The following is a 19,250-nucleotide window of genomic DNA, read 5'->3' on the forward strand; positions in this document are numbered from 1 at the left end:
TGGGGAAAACAAACAAAATAATAATAACAGCAGTAATTGCAAAATGTTTTGCAAAGAAAAAGGGGATACATTGGTAAAGTATGATGCCGAATGCACAAATAAACCCTTGACCAATTCGGTTTATTCCACAGTGGAGGTCTGCCAGAGAACAATGAGGAAAATGTATCTTGCGTGGTGCCATGCCCACCCTATTATGTGCAGGAAATGGAACACAAGTGGCCATGTAATAATAGCAGCCGCACCTGCAGGTCCACAGCAAGCTCCAAATCGCTGATGATGGTCCTTCCCACTCATTATCACCTGGGCAGATCAGAGCCAGGCCATTTAAGCAGGATGAGAGGTTAGAATCAGATTTTACAAAACCACAAATTGATATAACCTTTTCTTTTAATTGCACTATTCTTCCACTTCTGACTGTGGCATTTTTTTTTTTAAATGTATACAATTAGTAGGAGAAAAAGTACTGTGCTCACAGAAACTGAGGCAAAATGCACCATTGCCTTGCCCATCACCGTGTGTATCTGCACTTTCCAGCCACTCGCCCCATTGTTAGTGTTTACAAACAAAGTGTCAGGGGTGCGGCTCTTCCGCTGGTCTCGCGCTGTAAGCAGGGTCCTTATCGGCAGCGAACACATCAGCCCCCCGGCGCGCGACTCCTCTGCGAGCTCCCGTTCAGCGCAGAGGCCATGGCTCCACTCTGTCTCTCTGTGATTTTGGCGCTTGAATGAGTTCGGCTGTGGTGCGGTGCGGTGCGGTGTGGTTGTGTGTGTGTGGGTGCGTGTGCGCGCGCGTGCGTGCGTCCCGGGGGGGGGGGTGGTGGAGATGCGCTCAACTCCTCGGAGTTTAAGAAATGGGCAGAGTCTCTGCCTGTGTGTGTGTGTGTCTATGTACTCAGCGCAGAGCCGCGCCTCCCCACTCCCGCCCCGCCACGCGCCACACAGCGTCCGCGCAGCTCGCGGGTGACGGAGCCGCTGCGCTTTAGGACGGAGCTCCCGGAACCGGAGCGCGAACAGCGCGACGCCGCCAGCAGCCGACGCGCCCAAGGAGGGTTGCGGAGACTCCCACACCCCCCCCTACGTTTACCCCGGCGCGCTTTCGGAGTGGCGACCCCTCCTGAAGTAAGTCTCTTTCTTTCTTGTGCTCCTTCGCTCGTCCGGCACAAGGGGATAAACTAATAAAAGCGCGGTGCGGGGTGCACGAGCCAGAGTCAGAGTGCGCGCGAACGAGCGAAGTTGGCGCGCTGCCGGCGTCTCCCGCTTGCGCGGGTGCGCCCACCCGGCTGGGGGGCTCTTAGCCGGCTTGACTTTGTACCCAGCCCGTCGAACACCAACCTTTCCGCGCGCCCCCGCCTCCACCCCGTTTTGTGCGAATTAAGCGGTTAATAATGGATAGTTGTGAGAGAGGAAGGAAAGTGCCTCCGACTCCATGTGGTCTTCTGCCGCCCACAGCACCCGCAAACACACACGCCCACATGCACGAGCGCCCGCGTCCGCGCCCGCCCAGCCCAACTTTCGCGCGTCCTGCCTGGCCGAGGCGAGGGCACAAAGTTACGGTGGTTTCATTCGGGCACTCATTCCTGTTCCGTGCCCAGCCTCAGTTTAGGTCCTTGTCCCCTCGACCCTTTGCGCGCGAGAGCGGCCGTGCCACGGGGGGTCTAATTACAATGACCGGAGAGCCGCTGAATAATTAAAGCCCAGAAGCAGACGCGCTACGGCAAAGTCCAGCCAGGGTGCTGAAGTGAAAGCAGTGAGTGTATCATCAGGAGGAGCACAACTCCTCACTTGCACACTGTGACTGGTGTATCACAATGTAACATTCAATGTTTCACACTGATGTAAAAGTAAAATAGTGATTTGAGAATCAGTAAAAAAAAAAAAAGTGTTTGAAAATCAGAGTTGACATCAGCAAGCTTCATGGAACTGTTTATTGTATTATCCATGTTATTACAATTTAGTATTTGCCCTTTCTAGGCTAAAAGCCATTATATTTTCCTAGACAGAGAGTGAGGAGATTTCTTGTTATTAATGAAGATCAGTTTTATTCATGGGTGGATGGCAATAGATGTCGTTACTGCAATGGCAGTGCCTGCCAGTCACACTAGGAAGCGAAGGTGGCCTTTTGGTGTACTGGACCCACCCAGCGTCTACCGTGGAGCGCTCGGAGGAACATGCTCTAGTCTGTTTCTTTTTTTTCTGTCCTGTTTTCCCGTCCCAGTGTGGTAGACTGCTGCTCACGCTCTTTGTTCTGTTGCCAAGGCTTGGCTCAATCCGGCGGTCCTGGAACACCCTGCCTGTGCCCAGGCCCCACCCACCTCACCCCCAGTCTCTGAATTAAACATGCAAATTAGTTTTGGAGTATTACGCTCGAGATGGGACGGCAATGGGTATAGCGCAGGCTGCTGGGATGCGGTCCCTCATCTGTCAGTCCCTCAGCATCCTTTCTGAGTTGAGAACTTGACAGGCTCTTATGGCTCTTTGAAGAATTCATCAGCGGCCATTGTTTTGCTGGCCCTGTGGACAGCTCTCTGTGTAAAGCAGGGAAAGCATTGGGCCTCCCAGTGTGCTGCACTCTTGTGGGAATATGCATGTAGAGGTGTTTTCTGAAAAAAGCATGTTTACTCTCTCTGGAGCTCAATTCCATCTTTTCATCTCTCTCAGTTGTTTTGTGTGCATATTTATGCGCTGTAAATTTAGGGAATACATTTAGACGTTGCTTTATTGGTAAGCTGAATAGTCTTCATAGCTGGCTACTTTATACTGCAGATCTACCTTTGCAACAAAAAGAACTACTGCCAGTCGGTTGTATATTTAAGAAACCAAAAATATAGACAAGCAAGACAGCAAGCAGTGCTTTGGGAAATTTTCAGATCTATGGTTATACAATGACATGCAACGTCATGGTCAATTTTGATCTTAAAATATATAAAGCCTGTATTACAGAGCAGCTTGCGCAGTATAACAATAATTAGGGTCATAAGACATTAGCCTCAGGTATGTTTTTATCCTGTGATTTCAGAGTTCATTACCATATTTCCTGCTTAAGTAAAAATCTGTTGACTAAGTGAAAATGTCTACTTTTGCATCTCTTTTCACTGCATACTTCCTTGGACAGCTCTTTCCAATACTAATTTGGTTCTTATCCCTGAAGCAGGAGTCCCTCTCCTCATTGCTGCTTTTTGTTCATTCTGGTTGTATGTTCTGCAGAGGTGACCAGAATTTCGCAAATAGCTGTTTTATTGGACTCTGTCCTTAAAATATCTCCCCTTCAAACAAGTGATAGATTTTAACTTATCTGTCTGTCTTTCGATCTGTCCATAACAAGCATCTCGTGGAGGGTCCTTAACCGCTGCGTGTTTGGGCTTGCTCATTTTCACTTCGGTCTGTGCTTCTAACAGAATCCCGTCAATTACCCTTGAATGGGTCCTCTTCCCAGTTACACTTCACTACAAGGATCTCTGAGCGGGACCTGGAGGTGTTGTTGAAGTACCAACTTGCTGCAGAGGGCTCCTCTTCAGGCAAGGCAATTAGCAGCATCCATCCTAAGGAGGAGCCATCCATCAGTGGTGCTTTTCATCTTATTACTGCCGCAGTTATGTCATTTGTTTGATTCTCTTGTGGGCCAGCTGCCTCTTCAAACCGTCTCCTTTTTAAATGTCTGCTTTCATAATAAAATGACATGAAGACAAATGTCAGGAGGATGATTAATATACGATGGGAACTCTTCATGCTGTGTTTAGATTCGCCTTTCTAAAGGTTTCAAGGGGTGAAAAAACCAAATGTTTTGGGGTGTGTAACATGAAGAGTTTCTACCATTGCAATTCTGAGCTCGTTTAGGATCCCAGGTATGTTTACTCTCCTTTAATTCTGAATAGTTCCATGAGATGTGGCTGTTTCTATAAAATGTCAATAATGTGTCGGTGTGGGGAGCCACAGTGCTATGGGCTCTGTTAATTCTGTGGTTCTCCACAGTAGTATATTCCATTTGGCTCTGTTTAATGATCTCCTGGCAGCGCATATTCCTCAGTTTTTCTCATTTACTTAAGCAGTTTGCACAGACAGCCGACCGGAAGCGCAGTAAATGGATTGGCACTAAAGTTCTCGCTCCTGCAGAAATGAGGAAACTGCTTAGCAAAGAAAGCTTTGTAAGTTCAGAGATTGCTGAACATCATGAAGGTCACACCCTGAAGCTGGCCCTTGAGCTCGGGTGCAATTTTATTTCCAGATTTTAGTGGACAGTGCCCGAAACCAGGAAAGGTGCAGCACCGGGCTGTGATGTGCCATACTGACACTCCCCCAGGATGTCAGATAAAGTTTGTTAAAAAAAGAAAAAGTACCAGTTTCACAACAGATTTTTTTTTGTACTGACATTCAAATACCCAGTATGACATTATTTTAAAGTTAGGGAAGATAAAAAATGGGGTTGTTTTTAGAGTTGGAAAGTCAACATTTTTACTGACGTGAACTGTCTTCTGCGTGAGAAGTTTGACCAAATGCTGACAGGAGCCACACAAGGTTTTTAAAACTTTTCATGTCAAAAGTTTGTGACAAAGGGATACTTCCATCTGTTTCTTTTCAGTAGTTATTTTATACTTGTAGGAGGTGAGATGCAGGAGCAGCTTTTGGTCTTCAATTTAGCTAGCAGTCAATGTCAAAGATTGTAGATATCAAGATCTTAGTTGTAGTATAGCTCACTGAAGTAGAGTTCATTATAGATGTAGTCAGTAGGTTTCTGTAGTATTGGCAGTAAAAATAAAATGCATTGAGCCTTGCCGCTATAAATGTTCAGATCAGGCTGAAAACTGTGCATTTTCATTCTTCTTCTTGTTTGCGATGGGGCTTTGTGTCAAGCGTCATCATCATCCATTGATTAAACCAAGACTAATACCTAGATAAAATTCCTAGACTTCCTATCACATTGTCAGTCACAACCATTGATTAATGTATGTGGCATGCACAGTCCAAAGCGATGCAGGGCCCCATATAAAAGCTGTAGTTGGGGGTGGGGGCACATTCTAATGCTCTTTAATGAGAGCTACAGCATCTGGGTTTTCATAGCATCTCGGGTCTAAAATTATTCATTGAGTTCATCATTTGGATTGAATATATCCAAGGGGAGAAGCAGTATCATCTAAGCACAGCTGTTAACAATAAACTCAGAAACTATTGTAGTGTCCTCCCGACTTAGTAGGAGAGAGTCAGAGGGAGATGTCAAACACTGATGACCCACACGCCTGGATTCCACACACCTTTGACCGAGTACAATTATTATTCATTAATTTAGCTGGTATTTTACTACAGAGCGACTCAAAATATTAAGTTACCCACAATGATTTACCAATTTATAATGCAGGGTAATTTTTAAGGGACCTTGATCAAGAATCCTACAGCAGAGGTTGAATCCAGACCTGCACCTCTTTTAGTCCTTATAAACATGTAACTATTAACTCAATTGTTTAAATTGCATAAACAACTTTAATAACATGAATATCATTGGAGTAGCATAAATAAATCAATCTCACAATTAAATGAAGATCATTTAGCCTCATGCATTTTTTACTGATGCTACACAGCACCTCTAATGGCGCAGTGTCCGCGTGCTTGTAGAGTGAACAAAATAGGTGGTGATCTTGGTGAACTGCATTTTTTAAATATCATAAACATCCATTAGTCAAATTATTAAAATTTCTCTGACCAGAAAGTAACCCGTCTGGCAGATTGTGGGATACACTCTGGACCACTGTGACCTTGTACTGGACAAGCAGTTATTTATAAATGAAGGAAAAAACAGCATAACATAAGCTAGAAATAATTTTTGCTACAATTATTGTAAAACATGTTGGTGTTATTGTTTTGCATTAAAATACTTTTTTGTTTTGGTGTTTTACTTTAGGTGACATTCTTCATCTGGTAATTGATTGTATTTTTCCCCGTAATAAATAATAATTCACGCCTCTCACAACTGGAATTCAGCTCATGGGCTTCTGTCATGGAACAAATGAACATCATTATGTGAGGGACAGGTATACTGTACTACTGAAATCATTTACCGTGGAAAATACTGCCAGGAATTTAGTTACAGCTGTTTAAGCCATGTAAAGTATCGGGGTGCTTTTGAAAGTAGGGTTCAGTATTATGGGTTTTAATATTGAATCGAGTTTGTGAATGGGACACAGTTTGTGGTATCAGCAAACCAGGTACATTTTATGAAGAGCATAAATGTGAAAATGGGCAAAGCACCCCTGTACCTGGGACGTAGCCACATAATGCGGAGAGAGAGAGATCCACTGCATTTGCACAAAGTGTCATTTAGAAGCATTGTGGAGGTGCTGCTGTGGTTCTTATGTACAAATAATTCCATTCCCACCAGTCTTAGAGGCAGAGGCCTGTGGAAGTAGTTTCTTTATAGAAATCTCTCAGTGGAAACCGGAGAGCCAGTTACCCTGTCTGCACTGCCTGTTTTTTCATCCTTACACATATGCTGGAAAAAAGCTACAAAGCCATTGTCCTCTAGACAAAATAAAGCAGAAATTCAATGCTCCTCCTTAACATGAGAAAAGGAGTGAAGAGCAGACAAGAAAAGGGACAGAGAGTGGTTTTTCTGGAGTGAGTTCTGTCTGTCACCAAAAATGTGGGCCCAAAGTGTGAATAACTCATCCTGAGAATGTGCTAAATGTCCAAGTCCACTTACCATTTTACTGACAGGCAGTATGGTCTTCATTCACTCACTCACTCACTCATTTACAATTTGTCCTTGACAGAGTTGTGGCAATCTGGAGTCTATCCTGGAACCCATCACACAGTTGCATTATGGGCAATTTAGACTCACCAGTTAACCTGAAACATGTGCCTTTGAACAGTGGGAGGAAACCAGAGCACCCAGTAGCAATGTGGTCTTTCTACAGTCTTTATGTAAAGCCTTGTCTATAGGTGGTATGACTGCCAGCTGGTGAAGACTCACCCCTGAGAGCACGTGTTAATTGCTGTCTGTTAATTGCACTCACAAGCAACTGCACTATGAGGGACACTGTATAAAATTTAATTGGGTTTTATTTAATTGAATGAATTATGGCACAATTCTACTCAATAGTTCCATTGAAAACATTAATAAACAAGCACAGCCACACGTTTTACCAGTGAACTGACTATCCACTTTATAAAGGAGATAGTCATCTGTAAAAGTTGTAACTCAGTCAGTTTGACTCAATTTATTCAGTTTGGGGTTAAATTAGGACAGTAAATAATGCAGCATTAAGCTAATTAAGACAGCAAACCTTAGCAAAGGAGGAGAAAGAGACAGACTGTGGGAAACATACTGTAAGAGTCCAAAAGAGAAAGCCAGAACGGCCACACTCCGTGAATAACAATGCAATTCCTTGGAATAAATTATCAGAATCGGGCAACACCAAAGCAATATTATCATTTCTAATAATGCAGAATCACAGTTTTCTGTTTATGTTATTGTCACCAGCAGATTCTTTCTCATTATACTCTGTAGGAGCTACCATATTTTAAACTTTTGTGAAATATTTGCTAAGGCTCAGAGTCCTCTCTATGAACACAGGAGCAGAAGGCTGTTAATGCAAAGGGTTAACGGCTGAAAGCTCGATACTAATGCGAGTGCCTTTTTCTTATCCGACGCCGAGCTGCCGTTTCACGGGGCTGCCCTGCACTGATGACATCATCGGTCATCACAGCTCGCTAGCTCAAACAAAAAGGATGGGAGAGCCTTGTCAGTATGACCAGAACTGCCTCCATTGATTTTGAAGCCATAGCAAAAGTCCTGGGCAACGTAGCAAAAAATAAACAAATTTATGAATTAATAAGTATGCAAAAAAAGACAAATGGAAAAAAAAAAAAAAAAAAATCAACATTAATTAGCAGTGCTGGACCAGTACACATGTTCCTTCTGATTATCTTCTAATTAATCTCCTGGGATGAAAAGAAGCAAGCCAAGACAGGATTAAACCTCTATGTGAGTGCGACCATGTGTCGGTCTCCGCAGGTCCCCCGTCCGGCAGAGCACCAGTCCTTACGGTGCCTCTCGCTGACCGCTCCCACCTCCACAGCCTGCTGGAACCTTTGGCCAACCCCTCAAGATCCCGCTGTCTGGGCCAGGGGTGGGCAAATCAATCGAACAGAAAATAATGTCACCTGGCTTTTATGGAGGGAAAATAGCTGCTGACTGGAAAGTAGGCCAGTTAGTAAAATAGACACAGCTGTAAAGCTGTGATGATGTATTCGATCCAAATGATGAACTGAATGAATCATTTTAGACACAAGATGCTATGAAAACCCACAGGCCCTGCAGTTCACATTAGACAGCGTTAGAATCCCACCCCACAACCCCCCCCCACTGACCACTAAAGCTTTTATATGGCACTCAAAAGGGGCTCGATTCTAAACAAGGCACATGCCTGTCCCACCCCACCCACTTCCCTCCTCACTTAAAGGAGGAGGTCACATCTCCTCTGTCAAACAAGGAGCCTGCCCCCACCGGCTGGAGCCTGTCGGTAGTATGAGCTCCTCGGTCTTCTGGCTTAGTAGACAAAGATGTGCGCCCTTCACAATGCTGGACCCAATATGACAAGACTGGGGCCCTTATTATTCAGGTACCCACTCCTGCTCCCCAAGGTTAAAAGCTCCCCTTTCAGAAAGAGCTATGCTCCCTTCAGCTCAACAAGGAAATCTTATATAATCAAGCTATGCAGGAGAAAATGTTCTCTTTAGGGAGGAAGGGTTACTCTTGTTATTTCCATCTAAGTAATGAAACAGCAGGACAGTGAAATTGTATTATTCAGATACCTTCCCAAAATGACATTATTAAAGCAAGCTAGTGGAAATTGTGTCAACATATCAGACTTGCACAGAAAAAGTGTTTTAATTACCAATTGCTGTGAATGCCACTAAGAAATGGATAAATGTGTTTTAAGCACACAAACTGTACATTTACTCTGACAGCGCATTTAGATTGTTTACATCATGATAGACATAAAACATAACATAATTTAGCCATCTCACAGAAATTAGTTTATTAATGTGTGTTTGGTCACTGGAGGGTTAACTGTTTTTAACTGAACAACCAGGTTTCCCCTGATGGCACTAAAAAGTGCTGGGGGGACTGTTTTCCTTCTGTAATAATTCATTTCTAACAGAACTGTTCAAGTCTGTTCAGTAAAAACAAACCTGATACCCCTCACCCACCCATCCCCCACATGAACTACTTTCGAAGTTGCCACAATCAGCTGTTGCCAAGAACCTGTTACATCCCACCTGTGAAACCGTTAACCATCTGCACATGGTGATGCCCAGGGAACCACCCACTGGACCACCTACATTCTTCCAGACGTGCGCACACACACCCGTAACACACAAAGGTACACAGCTTCACCGATACAAGCATGTAAACCCACACCAGCACATACACCGAGAACACACATGTAAGCTCCGCTCCAAAAAATGCAGTTAGATCCACATGCATGCACCTATGATTTTCACTCCAACACACATCTATACACACACATGCTTGAATTTGTTGCATTAAACCCACATTTACATTGACAGACATACACACAACAACAGGTCCCACTCCAACACAATGATGCTGACACCCACATATGCTCACCTACACTACTGAGCATTATGAAACTATGTACCTTCTTGGCACCCATGTACACTGTGGTCACCCTCATTTTTAAGAAGTGCAATTCAGTGCAGCTCAGGCTAATTCCAGTAAGCAGCCTGTAACTGTATGACCCCTTTAAGACCATCTAGCTCTGGCTCTTCTATCTTCTCAAACAATTCACCTACAGCGAACAAGCTAATGGTCTTAACCAGCATAGATCATTGGCAGTAAAGCCCATATCAGAACAAGAGGGATTTAGCTGGGTCCTATAGGCGGGACACAACAGAGATTTACGTTTTATTTTCAGGTTTGCTTCATGTTGTTGAATATGTTATCAATGATAGCAGCTACTCACATAAACACTTGCAGCCAAAGATAATAAATTAATTTGCTCATTTAGATTAATTAGGATTCAGACCCTGTACGTTGTTCCCTTCATTGCAAATAGTATATAGATGAAGGGCTGTAGTAGGACTGTAATTTAGCAGAGCATGGGCAAACAGATGACTGCATAGTATTGAGTTCACGGGGAAGCTGAGGCAGACAGACTGCCTATACCAGCCCTCGGCAGCCCTCCAGACCGCAGTGATGCCCCCCGGCTCCATGGATCTGGTTTCCGAATGCGATCAGGGAATGTTCTCAAAAGCTGAACCTGTCGGAGTGGGACCGAGGACTAGTTAAGGATTCCCCGTGAAAAGGAGCAAGCAGCAGAGTGGGTGACAGAGAGCCCGGGAGCCACCCATCTCATCTCACTCTTTGTTTCTGGGATGTGTCCACTTCCGGGTAACAGTGGAACAGGCGGGGGTTCTACATTGGCTCAGAGCCAGCGTCCTCTCTCCTGTGCGGCAGGTGCAGGTCACTGCTGCACGCATTTGCTGTTGAAAGGATGCTCTGCCTCCCCCCACTCCCTAATAGATGATTAATAGGAGAGCCCCAAGCTGTAGCAGCGTAGCAGACCCATTCTTGGCCAGGGAATGCGCTGTGCTCCTCACTGTCCAGCAACACTGGGCCTGAGGGTACACAATCAGAGCAGTATCAGACAAAGGCGGTCGGCTGGCAGCACAGAGCAGAACAAAAACACTCACTTATCTAATGCAATTAAATGTCAGACCCATTGAAGCACTTCACAAAAGTTGGCGATGCGATAATCTAATGATTCTTGGTTGAATCCTTTTTTACTTACTGAAACAGAACTTAGAGAGCATCGGTCGCTTGCATCTAAAAGCTTTTCTATTTTTTCCAGACTTAATTACAAAATTTTTATATTACATCGAGAGAAGGACTATGTAAAATACTGCATGTTTAAGAATGTATTCAACAAAGGATAACTACAAATCCAAATTTCAACATTTCTGAACTATATAAAACTGAATTATGAAATGTGACTCACTGAAGGGCATTGTCAAATCCTAATAAAAAAAAACAACCCACGATGTGTCCAGAAATGTCAATGGGAAACAGCTTTCCCCAAGCCAAAGTCATTAAATTCTGTTATATGCCACTTTATTTCTGCCACGAGCAATTTCAGAATTATGACACTGGTCATAAAAATGGGCGAGGCTAGCGGTTGGTGCGTGCAATCTGGGTTTGAGTCAGAAACCTACCGCTCAAGCACCTCCAAACATTCGGAGAGTTTAGAGACCTTCTATTAGAAGCAGTCTGCATTGTGACCCATGGTGTCCCGGAGTGGATCAGCACGTGATGGTCGACCAGTCCAGGGCGCAGCTCTATCCAAGCTTACCGTTCCCGGCTTTTCGCCTCACAACACACGCACTGCTACACGCCGGTCCCTGATTTATTTACGCTTCCCTCAACGTGAAAGTGCAGCTGTGGATGGCAAAAACCTCACGTTGCCCTTTTTTTTAATACAGAACCTGCTAAACCAAATGAAATGACATGCATTTTTCACACACCGTTGGCTGACCTATTTTCCCTAGTCTGGAGAGAGTTAAAATGAGAGGTGACAGAGAGGAGGCACCGAGGTGCAGGGATTCCTCAGGGCACGATTCAGTGATGTATGGCGCAGGTCGGCTTCTTCACGTGACCGAAGCCTGAGATATTAGCACTCACCAGATGCCCCTTTAAGCTGCTGTAGAAACAACCTGCCATCATCCCACCCTGGTCCAGTTTTTGTTACACAAAAAAGACACGTTTCTACGTATTATTTATTTGTTGTTTAATCTTGATCTGGAAGCATGAATCAGTCCAACAATATCAAATCAACAAACAACTAATTTTATTACCTGTGAGCAGAGTTTCTTTTAAACCATCGCACTGGAATCCATAGTGACAGCTGGTGGTATCGCTGATATGGAACTGTAAGCAAAAGAATCCTCTGTTGACGTTTTTGTAAGTTTCACTGAGGCATGCAGTTTGACTTGTTTTCATGGTTATCCTTTCGTATGCAGTGTAAAATTGTATGCTGTGTAAGTTACTCTGCGACTAAGTATATTTTGGGCCCACGTTTGACTCCTCTGACATGGAATCTGCGATGAGCTGCTTCGACTACGCGTGGCAGTCTGGTTCAGATAATGAAGATGTCTGGTTACTGGACGACTGAACTTGAGCCTTTAAGATGTCACTGCTATGGCCGGTCAAAGCCTTGAACGCTAGCCCTTAGTAACATGAATATACAGTGTACGTCTTCTAGATGAGCCGGAGAAACTTTTTCTTTGTCAGAATGTTGTATGTGTAATAGAGATCTCGCTGATGAAATTCATCACGGATTCCTGCTCCTCTCCAAGGTAACCACAAGCCCAGAAAGCAACAGACTGTTATCTGGGATGCGTTCTTGAGGGTGATTTTGCTTCTGGTTCTCGGCGTGGGCGTAGGCAGTGGAAACACGCTATATGGTTCTGCAATACAAAACACTTCTGAACAGTGTACACAATTTGCCCATTAAAGGTGATCCTGAGCTGCTAGGCTTTGCAGGCAAGCTGCACGCTGTCTCTTCCGCACTGGCCCAGCATGTGGAGCAGGGCGCGCTACCTGTTGGTCGGTAAGCCATGCAGACAGCTCAGTAGCACACGGTGTCAGTGTTGATTAACGGCTTCGGTGTCCGAGGGTTTAATTACATGCGGCTCTGCTTTGGAGGATCTCCTAGGCTCCGCTGGGGTTGTACCATGCAGTGACCTAATGCCCCAGCGGCCTGGCTGTTTGACCTTGGTTCAGTCACGAGATCAGGCTTCTCAGGGCTCTGGGTTGATGGCTAGATTGAGCCAGGGCACGTGTGCTAGATTTACACACACAGGCCCAGAGTGTGTCCCTTCCCCCATGACATCCTCATGATGGCACAGGGGAATAATTTCATTTGACCCCACTGCAATGGCCTTGGGCCACTTATGCCTACTAATCTCACTGTATAAGCCAAAGGGTATACACTTCAACTGCCCCTCTCCACAACAAATAAGGAAACAAGCAAATATCACAGTGCACAAGCCAGGGGGCACTAACTGTACAATGTGCACTCCCACAATACATTGTTTTGTTCCACCTTTAACAGAACTGCTAATCAAGCATTACATAAGGGACACTGTGTTTACGGTGAAAACCATGTTTTTGGGGATTATAACATTGGGAAGCCAAGGATAAGAGTGATCTAATCTGCAGCGTGGTGGCCGAATGAGCGATCATCTGTTTCTGAAATGGGGACAGAGGAGCGATCTGGAATTTCTCGGTTACAGACAGATGGCTTTTGCAAAAAAAAAAAAAAAAAACACTCAGCTCTTCAGTTCTGGGGTACAAAAGCGCCACGCACCTAATCACACAAAACATTAAGCACAGAGAGTGTCCTGTTAGCCACTTTAAATTACAGCAACAGTAACTGTATGAGTACACCAAGTAAATTAAACCACTTAGGAGGCAGCCAAAGCAAGGAAGACCCACTCTTGGACACAACATGCTTACTGTTTATTGTGCATCAGAGGTTTCCTCTGCTTTCCTGCCATCTTTACAATCCCCCTGACGTGGCTCTATAATTGACAGCAGCCATACATAAAAATAAACTTCAGCCGTAACTCCGCACTGTAACAGAAGCAAACATAGTTCGGCTAATCTCCAATCCATTTTGCTCTGCAAAGCATTAATATTCCACAGTCACGGAGCCTGACAAAGACTGCACTTAGGAGATGACATGGTGCAGAGTGGGACTGACCTCCAAAGAGTTCCGAAAACAAGTCTGACAATATAGTCACAATTTATCTACTGTATCCTGAATAAGGCCAGACCATGCGCTGTAAATAAAATAAACTTTCTGAACAATCAACTAAATGATTTCAATGCCAAGGCTATGCTGAGTGCTGCGAAACTGGAGACTAGTTTGTGTATCGGTGGTGCCTTACTGCCTATGAGGTGGAAATGCTTAGACTGATGTCAGTGCTTAAATCAACTAAAATTTGATATTCTATTCTGTTGTGTGCACAGTGTTTGCAGATCCACAAAAGGTGATGAAGTTCAGGCTTAGTGTAGTTTGCAAGAAAGGTACAGGAACATATGCAGCAATAACCTTCAGGTTGGACTTGCATCGGTGGGAAGGTTGCAGAGGCCTCACAGCGAAGCAGTTCATCTCAGCGAGGGCTGGTCCAGCTCGACGATCTGGTCCGAACATGCTGACCTATGAGTTAATGACTAGAGACTTTGATGAAATGTAATCATCAGCCTCAGAATAGACGAAAACTGCACGTTGCAGTACTCTGTGCTGCCATTTAAATGACCTTGTGGGTATTTCACTGAGGACACAGATCGCTCTATTTTAAACTTATAGACAGTCCGGTTTTACAGATATAACACTGGAGGAGTCAGGGAATTGGACTTGAATGGTTGACCATGATCAGAGCTGTCACCCATGATCAGATGCTATTGACAGCATTCATGTGGGATAAAGTCAGGACATGTCTTTGTTCTCAGACACCTCAGATGTACTGAAAGCACTCAGCTTTATCATAAGTACTTGGTGAGGAATAATCTTAGACATTGTACTTCTGTACTTTTGACTGTCTAACCTTTTTCAAAGGCTTTAGTCATAGACACTATATTTTTTCTGACAGAATACTTTTTAACACTCTCGATTTTATGTTTCACATGGAGTTAGTTGCTACTCCTATACAACATATTTAAATGTGTTCATTTCACAGATGCTTTTTTCCAAAGTGATGCACAGCTCACAGTAAACAGAATGCATTTAAAAACAGAGCGCTTTAGATAAAGATACGATTATCAAAGTAGAGTTCGTGTGATGCCTTTGACAATATTTATGCAGTTTTAAGTACGAATAGCAAAGTATAACAATATTAATGGCTCATGTGCTGGTGTCAGTTGAAGTTGCTGTTCCTCTGCAGGAAATCGTTAGTGAAGTTTATTGATCACTACTAAAATTGATTGAATTTTACTTCTGAATAATAAAATTTAGGGTCTGTCGAAACAGATTGATATGGATGGCAGCAGGGACAAATCTATACTAAAAAGTTTATTAATTTGTGTTCTTCATTAAGGTATAGGATATTTTAAGTACATTACACACACTGGCTGAAGCTGCTTGTCCTGAGCAGGGTTGTGTGGAGCCAGAGCCTAACCCAGCAACGCAAGCCGTGGGGCTGGAAGGGGTGTGGACACACCCAGGGCGAGATGCCAGGCTGTCGCAGGGCACCCCAGGTGGTACTCAAACCCCAGACCTGCCAGAGATCGGGACTCAGCCAAGCCCGCTGCGCCACCGCACCCCCCCTTATTCACATTAAAATTAAAACTCTTGTATTATGCACTTCAAGTTAAAACCAAAAGAATAACAATAATTGTGGTTGTATCTAGAAGTGTCTTTACATGGAGCAAAAATATTTCTTCTTCACTGTGACACATAATCATGCCATTTAAATAAAAAGAAGTACCTGTGAATTGCCCTTTTAGATGAAGATCAGGTTATGTGATTAAGGCATACATGTATGATTAGGGGTTACTGTTACAGTCCTAGTGCAGTCTGGAATCATAGTATTTTTGGAACTAATGATGATCCGGATCGGTGAAAATCCCATTAAATCATTCCGCTCCAGCAGGTAGAACATATTTCTTAGATCAAAAGCCATATATAAACTACACTGAAATAAACCTGAACTCAGTTTTTATTCCGGCATAAATGTTGTCATTGTGTGGTTGCTGAGAGAGATACCAAGTCAGCAGCATAAAAAGGCTTTAAATACATCATAAAATCCAAAAGTGTCTGTATAAGTAACAGCAACAGAGAAAACACTTAATAAGCACAGAAATGTATGACCTTAGTTTTATTCCTGGCCTCCAAAACTGCAAAATTACTATTTCTTTCAAAACTGCACACAAGCCCACTAAACAAAGCTGTCAGTATGTAAATATCAAACACACAACTCGTAAATAACATAAACAACTCCTGCCGCCGAAGTTTTATGATTACATACACCTGATGTTATTCCCTTTACTGAAGAGGCATTTAGTTAAGTTTGTCTGAGAAATGGACAGCATCTCATTGAAGGCCTGTTTTCTACTTCAAGAACTAAACTGATTAAGGAGGCTAATGCTTAGTTCAGTCTGCTAGATAACCTTTCTGTGTCTCGTTTTAGCATTTACTGTTTTGTTCTTTTTCTCAGTATTGCGTAAATCTCCATGACCCACTGCCTAAGGGAAAATATTAGGCTTGGTAGATAGTTGAGTGTTTTTTTTTTTTTTTTTTTCTTGTCTGTTGAAAGTGCGTCCTAAACTTCCAGAAGCAGCAGCGATAAGGAAACAAAAGATAAAATGTAATTTCTCATCCCATGTACAAGATGTGGTATCAATTTTTGCTCCATGGGAAGTGCTGAGGTTAATATGGCCTTAAATAATTAATAGCCATTAGCTACCAGAGCTGCATTTCATCTTTTTGCACAGCACGCTGATCATTTCACACTGATTGAAAATGTACCCGGAGTTAAAGGAAAATACTGATAACATTGTCCTCTGTCCTCAAAACCAACTGATCTGGTCTTATCATAAATCCCAGTTCTTCTGGCAGATTCTCACTTCTGCAGATGACGGTACCTTTCCCTTGCTAGGTCACTTCTTTCTGCTGTTTTTGACCAACTCCCATATTTTGAGGGCTAGAGAGGAAACACTATGTCACTGCTCTAAGGGTGCACCTTCACAGTGTAGGGGAAAATCTACCATGTGTGAGCTTCTATTGTTGGTAAAGGCACAGGCTTATAGCCAGAAGGCTACTGGTTCAAGTCCCCTGACCAGCTCTCTCATAGAATCCTTTTGTTTGAATGACTAGTAGGAAAACAGCACAAAATTCTAAGTCATTTTATTAAAGCACTTGATTAGGCAGTGAAGTAATAAAATCAAAATAACAGGCAGGGGGGTGAGGTGGCGCAGTGGGTTTGGCTGGCGCCTGCTGCATGGCGAGTCTAGGGTTCAAGCCCTGCTTGGGGTGCCCTGCGGTGGATTGGCATCCTGCCCAGGGTGCATCCTTTGTGCCCTGTGTTTCCGAGATAGGCCCCAGCTCGCCGCAACCCTGCTTGGGACAAGTGGTTGCTGATGTTGGTTGTAAATAACATGTAGTGGTGGGTCATTAAGTACACTAAAGCCCACCGGTTGGCATTTTCAGCACTTCTGTTTGGCTGGCAGTCTTAAGCACCCACACCAGGATTCAGAGTCTTTGTAGAAGAGGTCATGTGACCCAGTCCTACAGAAACTGAAAAATGTGAGCTTTCATTTCCACATTGAACCCTTATTAGTCTTATTAGCAGATTCAACCTATGCAATCCTACTTCATCATAATGGGTTGATCCTATCTGCTGTTTCTAATGAATTCTGTGAAATTGTGTTCATGCTTCATGAGTCTGGTGACATATTCAGCATTACAAGTACAAGTGGTTCAGATTAACTTTGCTCACTCATTTTTGTAAATGGAATGAATACCAGGGCAGAGGCCTTTGTCTTAGAAGAATTTAAAAGGAGTCGAAAGGGCCAACTTGTTTTCGTAGCTGTGTTGTTCATTCCAGAGCTACAGGTTCAGTTATTGGATATATATTTTTCTCTTTTAATGGAACATGATACAACAGTTTGATCATGTCATTAGCTTTCTGCAGGTGTATACAAAAGATTCCATAGCCCCATGATGACAAAAGCGCCTTGTAGAGCTACTATGTATATCTGAAGACTTTCAGCTGGCGCTACTGTAAAGGTTTCTTGGACTGCCTGCAGGTAAAAGAACCTGTGCCAGTTTCAGTAGTGCTGAAACCAATCTCAAAACATGGCTGAAGGCGAGCTGCTTTTGTGACCCCTAATAACATCAAGGCGATCCGACACCCTTCCCCCATTCTTCAGAAACTGCCGGTGACATCAAATACTTGCTGATCCACCAGTATTGTGGCTGGCTGTGTTTTTCAAGGAAACATTCTGTTTCAGACCAGCTCTTCTATGAACATTAAGGTTATCAAAAGTTTTCAGTTCAGTCATTTTTACTGTATGGTGTGAGCTTTCGTTTGTTTTGCGCTGCCTGGCTGCTCTTTTTCTGAGGCAGGAAGACATCAGTAGCCAACAGATAGACATGTGTTACATTCCTAATTTTCATACTGCGTGCCAATATTCTTGTTCAGATTAGAAGATGTCCCTGCTAAATGAATAAATGAATAAATGCATAAATTCATAAGAAATGATATAAAATTATAATTTTGGCTGTGAAAAACTACTGCAAGTGTGCTAATACATCAAAAGCTCACTGTTTTCAGCAAAACATGCATAGAAAAACAGTTTACATTTTCAGGGAGTTCTGGGGAATATTTTCCCTCCGTAGGCATAATTAGCGGTTCTGTCATTCAAGAACATTTATTTGATGGGTTTGTCATTGTGAGTGAGACATGAACTGACACTGACCTCCGAAGTGGTTTACTTTGCAATGAAAGTTTTGTTAAAAGCAGTTTCTTTCAAAGCAGAAGAGAAGCAGACATCGTTTTGGTTATCCTGCAAATTATTACTTGCAGTTTAAAGAAAGAACGTGCATTTCAATGGAATGATCAGGTCCAAAATACCATTCAATGTGTTCTCATTTTACAATAAATACATCAAGTCACGCACAGACAAGATAAAAAGGTTCAATCCACCTGCTTTGTATTGAATGCTGCTGTGCTCATTTATTCATAGGAAATTCCTTTGTGTGGTATGTAAAAACTGAAAAGAATGACAAACCATTTACGGAACATGGATGACCTTTCAAAATGTTTAACGCTGCTGAACTTTAACTGCCGCCACAGGCTTCATATACACCTTGGACCACTATCATTTCTGAATTACTTTTAAATGCCAAGGAAATATTTACTGTGGGGTTAGTGCCTCTTCCAGTGTGCAAATGGACCTCTGAAATGACAAAGAATCAATGATGGATTACGAACCATTCTCCCCTTTGTATAACAAAACAGATTTAATGTAGCTCTATTCATTGTTTTTGAGTTGTGGCAGCTGGCAATACATTCATCTATGCATAGACATATGTGAAGCATTGTGGCAAGGTCTGTTACCTCCCATGTCCCCGGCTGTGGGTTCGGACGCAGGTTTGAATCTTATTCAGTATATATGGAGTTTGCATAAAGTTTACTGCATATTCAGGGGGTGTGTTGGTGCAGCAAATTTGGCTG

At 43.3% G+C, this 19,250-nt stretch overlaps 1 protein-coding gene across 1 annotated transcript in view; it reads left to right on the top strand.

The window, feature by feature from the left end:
* The first annotated feature begins 827 nt into the window (after positions 1–827).
* Positions 828–19,250, top strand: part of sema6d (semaphorin 6D) — a 74,945-nt gene continuing 56,522 nt past the window's right edge. Inside the window, exon 1 of the mRNA XM_018763848.2 lies at positions 828–1,118. The gene's annotated coding sequence lies outside the window, so the exon portion shown is untranslated. The remainder of the gene's footprint in view (positions 1,119–19,250) is intronic.

The sequence above is a fragment of the Scleropages formosus genome, chromosome 11 (assembly GCF_900964775.1).
Source record: "Scleropages formosus chromosome 11, fSclFor1.1, whole genome shotgun sequence".
Classification (NCBI taxonomy): Eukaryota; Metazoa; Chordata; class Actinopteri; order Osteoglossiformes; family Osteoglossidae; genus Scleropages; species Scleropages formosus.